The sequence below is a fragment of the Rutidosis leptorrhynchoides genome, chromosome 8 (genome assembly GCF_046630445.1).
Source record: "Rutidosis leptorrhynchoides isolate AG116_Rl617_1_P2 chromosome 8, CSIRO_AGI_Rlap_v1, whole genome shotgun sequence".
NCBI lineage: Eukaryota > Viridiplantae > Streptophyta > Magnoliopsida > Asterales > Asteraceae > Rutidosis > Rutidosis leptorrhynchoides.
The window spans coordinates 341,890,553-341,899,697 of record NC_092340.1 but is presented as its reverse complement, the minus strand read 5'-3'; the positions used below and the strand labels follow the sequence as shown (position 1 = coordinate 341,899,697).

The 9,145-nt window shown below is 35.0% G+C and overlaps 1 non-coding gene across 1 annotated transcript; it reads left to right on the top strand.

Annotated features, from left to right (window-relative positions):
• Positions 1-5,997: 5,997 nt before the first annotated feature.
• On the top strand, positions 5,998-6,104 carry LOC139865443 (small nucleolar RNA R71). Its single transcript, XR_011764963.1, has one exon. It is a non-coding gene; the product is annotated as a small nucleolar RNA R71 (small nucleolar RNA).
• Positions 6,105-9,145: the final 3,041 nt, after the last annotated feature.

The following is a 9,145-nucleotide window of genomic DNA, read 5'->3' as shown; positions in this document are numbered from 1 at the left end:
TTTTACCAAAACGAAGACACTCAAATGCATAATTCACGAGAAAAAAGGCAAAAGTAAATGCGAGCTTAAAGTTTGAAGAAATGATAATAAACGACGAATTTAAACCAAATATATATCGTGATAACGTTACTTGAATGCAAGTCCAAGATGATCGAAGAGAAAGAGTTCAAATGAAAAGTTCCAAGTAAATATACGTCAACACGGGATCAACAAAGAACAAACGAAAAAATAAAACTAAGAAAACTGTCGATTACTCCTACGCGGATCGTGTGGTTTTCTACGCGAAACGCGTAGTATTTTAGCCCTACGCGGATCGTGTGATATTCTACACGAAACGCGTAATATCGAGTCCAGATTCAAATTCAATTTCACATGGGACGGTTGCTTTTTGATTTAATATTATTTCTTTACAACAATTTTCAGTCTTTTACCGCAAAAAAGGGATTGTTATACAGATAGAATGTACACCTACTACTTCAATCTAAATGATATAATACGGAGTGCATCAAAGGGGAGGGGGTGCATAAAGGAACACAATTTACACAGTACACAAATCCATATACAACAACATTTACATCAATCAACTATTTTAGCTACTGTATTTTATTTTCAAGTACCACTATTATTGTTCAGTCTAAGGTTCAATATTTAGGATAGTTTTAAGGGTGTATTGTTCGCAATTAAGGGTATTATTGTACGCGCTAAAGGGTGTTATTATTGTAATTTTCTACTGTTTGAAGTTAATGAAAGTGAAGATTTTCGTAAGTATATTCCATTAAAATTATCGTTATCAATTTTTAGCATTATTATTATGTTTATATATTTATATTTTAATGTTTGTCCTAGCATAATGAGTAGCTAATTTCCCTAGTGTTTGCTTAGATGTAGAGCCCCTAGTGAAATGGATTGTTATCATTTGAAAATAAAATTAAAATGTAACTTTAGTATTTTTAACATTGAGCCTAATTAAAAGAACCATTATTATATACTTGGATATTTAACCCCTATCACTTAATTTGTTAGATTAAAATAACGAAAGTTATTTTTTATTTATATAAATTAAGCTTCAACATTAAAAGTGATTTAGACGAATTTATGAATAATTTACTAACACTAAATTAGAAATAAAGTTCGGTGGTTTGGGTAATATCACTAGTCATATAATAGTGAAATTGTAAAAAGAGAAACCGTTATGATTTGGGTTTTGGCGAAGGTCAAAATTGGGTTGGGTCTTAATTTAAATACTTAAGGACTAGTAACTATCTATATAGAATTCGATGAAAATTAGATTTAATTTAGTTAGTCATAACTTTATATTTATTCGAAAGAAAAATATAAAGTTTTATACTAAAACATTTTAATAGGGCTTAAACTCAAAACAATCCATGGATCTATAGGTGACACATTTAAGTGAACACTCCCATTTATTTATATATTATAAAATACTTATTATTATTATTATTATTATTATTATTATTATTTACGTATTACTATTATTCACTAAAAATAAAAATATACACCAAAATACTCGAATTTGTACCAGTACTGTTTGTCAGATCGAATATTACTTACGCGTATCGTGTATACATCACACAAAATGCGTACAGTCAAAACTAAACGCGGAACGCGTATATACGTAGGCGAAACGCGTATGTATAATTTCAGCACTGTTCCGAATTTTATTTATTTTCTAAAGTTTAAATTAAATATTTTATTATTATATTAATTAATTTATAATTAGTATTAATTATTATATGTTCCCTTAATAATTGTTTTAATCTTACTAAAATTTATTATTAAGTTAATTTAAATAAATTTGTATTATATTTTATCGCTCAAAACAAAATTGTAATCATATAATTTTATTACAAGTTTTTATTTTTATTAATTATCATTTAGTAATAAACTTGTTTTATCACAATTAGTATAGTTTCAATTAATTCACTTTTAAGTTAATAATTATAAATCATGAAATCTTGTAATTTTAATTAATAAGTAGTTCAATTAAATATAAGAATAAGTTATATTTTATTATTATGTTATGCTAAATATAAATTTCTAATCCAAAACCCCCTTTAAATAAGTTTAACTTCAAAGACTATTAAAAACCATTAAACACTATCTCCCTGTGGAACGAACCAGATTTACCAACAAACTGAACTACGCGAATAGGACTAGTTGCCTATATATGTGTGAAATCAACCTAAATTCATTAAAATACCATATATACAATAAACCAATTCGTGTAACAAAACAACTCAAATCCGTTCATAAATAAAGGTACTCTTTCAACGCATCAGATTTCAATCTAACAAGATTTCTACCCTACTTAAGCCTTATTTTTATTGACAAACGTTTTAGGTTTTCAAAAATACTCTTTCGAAAAGGGTTTCTTTTTGCAAAAAATTTTGAAATTTGGCTTAAGGACTTGGAATCTTCGTAATGGTTTATTATAATACAGCATAAAAAGAAACCAACATCCCATACTTAGATGAACATTGTCCTCAATGTTCCTAGTGTATCCCACACTTAGGAGTTTAAGTTGAAGATTTAGGAGTATTTGTTTAGTGTTTTAGTTGGGTGTTATCCCACACTTAGTGAAAAGCTAGGATGTGGCATAGTTTGAATCTTGAGCTAGTAGCGAAAAGAAAGAAATACCCCTAGCAGATGCGGCTGGTTTCCTTGCTTCTTTATCGGCTCATTTATCACCCTTTATTCTTCTACTCTACTTTATTGCACGGGTTGCCTCCCGAGAAGCGCTTTTGTTTAAGGTCATTGGCTCGATCGTAGTGATGCTTCAAAAAGCAAACATTCCTCGCCGATGGTTGTGATCTTGGTCTTCTCGAGGGAATGTGAGTCTTGGTGGATAAATCCTGAGAAAGTGTCGGACCAATAGTGGTAACAGGTCCGGTACTTCTCTTGAAGATCTTCTGAAAGATAAGTAGTGCGCAGTTTCGGCTCTTGCTAAGTCTTGAAGTCCGGTGAGAATATGATCCACAGCCCTGCTGGTTGACCCATAAATGTCAATCATAGAAGCAGTGCTGGTGTTAATGATTTCTCTGATGGGATGCTCATTTCGGAGGTCTTCAAATAATGTCAGAAACTGTATCTTTAGAATTTCGAAGTCTTCAGAACGGTGATCTCCACAGTAGGAGTCGGTTGCTTTGCACAGATTAGTTAAGAGACGAAGCTGGAAAGAAGTGAACAGCAATCCTGATCCGAGTATTAATTTCACCGTCTTTGAGTATATCTCCCGACATCCAGCTTTAAATGTGAAACTAGGATCTGTGGACTCATGGAAGATACGTGATAGCTGCTTCGTAACATAGGTGGTAATGTTGACTCGATCTGGTTCAATATGAGAGAACATATTGTTTCGCCTTGCTTCCTCCATAACAGCGTCTTGTAACTCTTTGATAATCAGATCAGCGTGGTGATCAATTGTTACGTAAATCACTAGTCTGTCTGGTGTGCTTTCGAAATTATCTCTATCCAGAAGAGCAAAAAGACTGTGAATATCCTCGACCATTTTCAAATCAGAGTGATAAGTCGGGCATCCGATGGAAAGATCCATATGCTTCCGGATGAGAGTCAGTAGTGCTTTTTGGTTTCGTGAGAACGAAAGTACAGATTCGGCTAAGGCGTTATAAACCCTAGAGTAAATGATCTTCTGATCTCGACAGAATCTTGTTTCGAGAATAGTACAAACCACTGAATTATGCTCTCGTTGCCTTTCTTCGTGATAGATATGATCGTGAAGAGAATTGATAAAGTCTTGAATGCATCCTTCTAGGATTTCAACATCATTGTCTTCTCTTCGGAGATAGAGGTGGTGTTCTTCTCTGATAGCCATAATTCGTTCTGTTAAGCATAGCGAAAAATCAATGGTTGACTTTCGGATGGCTTCGAGAATGTCTTCAAAATCATCGGTATCATTGATGAAGGTGATCATGTCTGCATGTGTGGATATAACCGGAATTCAATCTGAAGAAGAGTCCGGCTCCCCTTGATCTGGTTTGGTTGGAGAGTGTGAGTTATTCAGAATGTCCTCATGTTGCTCTTCCTCGTCATCATCAGTATCTGGTTCCTCTGAGGATGCGTCTGATGAACGGGTTTCTTCAGTATTCTGATTCTCCACTTTGATACTTACAGGATCAATTTCTATATCGTTAACCTCAGCCTTGTCGGTCTTCTTCTTGAAGCGAATGATTAAACTGTGATCTTCTGTCTCAAGCCTCATTATTTCTTCATGATGCTCAGTGCTTGGAACGGGTATTGTCGCAGTTTCTTTTACGTCTTCCATTTCCTCTTCCTCCTCAGATTCCTCCCCTTCCTCTATTTCTTCGCTGGGATCCTCTTCTTCCTTTTCTGGGTCGTTTACAGACTGTGATTCGACACCCATCTCGACATCATCGGCTGGTGGTAAAGACTCGTCATCAGAAGTGATCCGTCTGGTGGAAATAGCAAACATCTCTGCCTGTCCAGAAAGATCGGTTGGTTGGTCAATTTTGAAGGTAACGCTCTCCCCATGTGATCGTAAGATCAAGGTTTGATTGTACACATCAATGACAGTCCTAGCCGTATTCATAAAAGGCCTTCCTAACACTACTGGGGTGTGTAGGTCTTCCTTGATATCCATTACTACGAAATCCGTAGGGTACAAGAATTTGTCAACTTTCACCAAGAAGTTCTCAAATATGCCCTTAGGATACCGAATTGTATGATCGACAAGTAGGGTATAATCTCTTATAGAGAGAGTAGGGGATTAGGTTGATACTTGCTCCTAAATCTGCTAGCACATGAATGGTTCCAGATTGGTAGATTAAACACGGGAAAACGAATCGGCCCGTATCTCCTAGCTTAGGTGGTAGAGAGTTTCTGAGTAATGCAGAGCATTCTTCACTCAGTGGAATTTTGTTAGAGTATGGTATCCTCTCCTTTGTAGAAAGAAGCCTTCGGATGTATCTCTTCTGGTTGGGAACTTTGGACATGGTGTCTAGGAATCTGCCATCCAATTTAAAGGAATCAAGCTTGGATGGTACTCCTTGTAGCCTAGCAGGATAAGGTACGCGAACTGGAGTTTCAGGGGTCAGCTTCTGAGTATATGTCGATTTGTTCTTGAGCCTAGTTGAACTTCTCCGTGGTTCTTCCTCTGGGATTACGGAAACCATTTGCTTTGCCTCTTCTATGTGGGGATCTTGGATAGTATTACTTGGCAATCTTCCCTGCGGTCCGGTTTCAAGGCGTTGTGATAACTGTCCGAGCTGCGTTTCTAAACTTTTGAGCAGAGCCAATTGATTTCTCATTAGTATCTCCGTCTGATCTTGCCTAGCTGTAGTTCTATGATTTAGCTATTGTTGTCCTTGGATGAACTGAGTTAACTAATCATCAACTTCGAGAGTGGGGTTATCTGCTTTTGTAATCTGGGTGGTAGGGGAATTTTCCTCAGTTGGGGGACCAGTGAGTGGAAGTGGTTGATCGTAGGTCAATTGAGATTGTTGGGCTGGGTAAGGTGGATAGTGATAGCGAAAAGGTTGATTGCTTCGCTAAAATTGATTAACCCTGGGTGGTTGATTGAATCCGGGATTTGGTGGACGAGCTGGGTATTGGACATAACAGACTGAACCGTCGGGGTTTTCGTACTCAACTTGATAATCTTCAGTAGGTTGTGGGTTGGTACAATTAACACAAGCTTGAGCTTGGTTAACCTGCTGCGGCTGTGTCTTCAATTCTTCGAGTTGTTTAGCAAGAGATTCCATCTTGTCTGTGAGGGATTTGATGGCCTCCGTTTGATTGTTAAGTGCAGAGAGTGGGGCAGATGATGAAGTTGTTTCACCACTGTTCCAGTCATGATGATGCATCGTCATGTTTTCGAGCAATTCCCATGCTTCGTCTGTGGTTTGGTTCATCAGATTCCCTTGAGCTGCTGCATCGATCGTCGTCCTATGATTTACCGTAAGACCATTGTAGAAGGTGCAGATTTGGGCTGACCGTTCTAGCTGGTGATTAGGGCATTTCTTCAGCAGGGTTTTGAAACGCTCCCATGCAGTGTAAAGAGATTCATCATAACTTTGTTTGAAGTTAATGATGTCATTCTTCAGCTTGGTTTGTTTAGAAGGGGGAAATATTTGGTTAGGAATTTAGTAGCCATCTTCGTCTATGACGTGATGGAATCTTTTTCCAGTACTTCAAAGCAAGTTTTAGCATGATGAGTGAGAGAATAGAGGAACAGGTATAGCCGAACTATATCTTGTCCTATCCCTGGCTGTTTGTAGGAGTTTGAAGGAGATATGAATTTATCAAGGTGAGAATTAGGATCGTCATTCGGTAATCCATGAAAATGACAGCTATTCTGAATGAGCTGGATGATGTGATGTTTTAACTCGAACGAGTGTCCTTGAATCTCTGGAAATCTAATTGGTCCTCCTCGACCTTCAATCGAGGGTTTGGTATTTTCTGCTAAAGTAACGCGTAACACCATTTGGTTTCTGATTCGTGCTTCCTTGCGTGCTTTAGAGATTATTGCGTCTGGATCAGGTACGAATAACAACGGCCCTGGTCTAGATCGGGTTTGGGTCATACACTGGGTATGCCTTTTTGTTTTTAAATTTTCGCAGATAAGCTAAATTATAATAAGCTAAACTAAACTAATTTAATTCTACGGTAATCTAATTTGATCTAATTGTAACCTAAGTTAATCTAAGGTAATCTAATCTAAGGTAATCTAAGGTAATCTAATCTAAGGTAATCTAGAGTAATCTAAAGTTCTTTAACTAATTAACTAACTATCCTACGGTGGAATATGTTTTTGGTTCTGGCTTCTGATTCCCTGGTATTTCGGTAACAGAGCTCCGCACGAACTATTCAACAAACCAAGTGGCCAGGATGACTACGGAGAGGCAGGATCCTTTTGGTCCCAATATAATTGGCGACTGTTCAGAAAATACAATAACCAAGTCCGTGTATAATTGTCTTTCTTAGACACCACTAAATGCTTGTGAATAAGTTTGATAGAGAGCAGTATTGCCTGATACCAGTTCCCCGGCAACGGCATCAAAAACTAGTAACTCTCCTGATATGGCCGAAACGGACGGTTTTTAATTGCGCGGTGTCGTCAGGCCGCGGTTCGCCAGGATCTGTAGTGACCCGAACTTTTACATGTTTATATATATTAATTGAGATTGATATTTACATGATTAAATATTTCCAATATGTTAAGCAATCAAACTTGTTAAGACTTGATTAATTGAAATATGTTTCATATAGACAATTGACCACCCAATTTGACCGGTGATTCACGAACGTTAAAACTTGTAAAAACTATATGATGACATATATATGGATATATATATATATATATATAGTTAACATGATATTATGATAAGTAAACATATCATTAAGTATATTAACAATGAACTACATATGTAAAAACAAGACTACTAACTTAATGATTTTTAAACGAGACATATATGTAACGATTATCGTTGTAAAGACATTTAATGTATATATATATATATATCATATTAAGAGATATTAATACATGATAATATCATGATAATATAATAATTTAAAATCTCATTTGATATTATAAACATTGGGTTAACAACATTTAACAAGATCGTTAACCTAAAGGTTTCAAAACAACACTTACATGTAACGACTAACGATGACTTAACGACTCAGTTAAAATGTATATACATGTAGTGTTTTAATATGTATTTATACACTTTTTAAAGACTTCAATACACTTATCAAAATACTTCTACTTAACAAAAATGCTTACAATTACATCCTCGTTCAGTTTCATCAACAATTCTACTCGTATGCACCCGTATTCGTACTCGTACAATACACAACTTTTAGATGTATGTACTATTGGTATATACACTCCAATGATCAGCTCTTAGCAGCCCATGTGAGTCACCTAACACACGTGGGAACCATCATTTAGCAACTAGCATGAAATATCTCATAAAATTACAAAAATATGAGTAATCATTCATGACTTATTTACATGAAAACAAAATTACATATCCTTTATATCTAATCCATACACCAACGACCAAAAATACCTACAAATACTTTAATTCTTCAATTTTCTTCATCTAATTGATCTCTCTCAAGTTCTATCTTCAAGTTCTAAGTGTTCTTCATAAATTCTACAAGTTCTAGTTACATAAAATTAAGAATACTTTCAAGTTTGCTAGCTCACTTCCAATCTTGTAAGGTGATCATCCAACCTCAAGAAATCTTTATTTCTTATAGTAGGTTATCATTATAATACAAGGTAATAATCATATTCAAACTTTGGTTCAATTTCTATAACTATAACAATCTTATTTCAAGTGATGTATCTTACTTGAACTTGTTTTCGTGTCATGATTCTGCTTCAAGAACTTCGAGCCATCCAAGGATCCGTTGAAGCTAGATCCATTTTTCTCTTTTCAAGTAGGTTTATCCAAGGAACTTAAGGTAGTAATGATATTCATAACATCATTCGATTCATACATATAAAGCTATCTTATTCGAAGGTTTAAACTTGTAATCACTAGAACATAGTTTAGTTAATTCTAAACTTGTTCGCAAATAAAAATTAATCTTTCTAACTTGAATTTTAAAATCAACTAAACACATGTTCTATATCTATATGATATGCTAACTTAATGATTTAAAACCTGGAAACACGAAAAACACTGTAAAACCGAATTTACGCCGTCGTAGTAACACCGCGGGCTGTTTTGGGTTAGTTAATTAAAAACTATGATAAACTTTGATTTAAAAGTTGTTCTTCTGGGAAAATGATTTTTCTTATGAACATGAAACTATATCCAAAAATCATGGTTAAACTCAAAGTGTAAGTATGTTTTCTAAAATGGTCATCTAGACGTCGTTCTTTCGACTGAAATGACTACCTTTACAAAAACGACTTGTAACTTATATTTCCGACAATAAACCTATACTTTTTCTGTTTAGATTCATAAAATAGAGTTCAATATGAAACCATAGCAATTTGATTCACTCAAAACGGATTTAAAATGAAGAAGTTATGGGTAAAACAAGATTGGATAATTTTTCTCATTTTAGCTACGTGAAAATTGGTAACAAATCTATTCCAACCATAACTTAATCAACTTGTATTGTATAT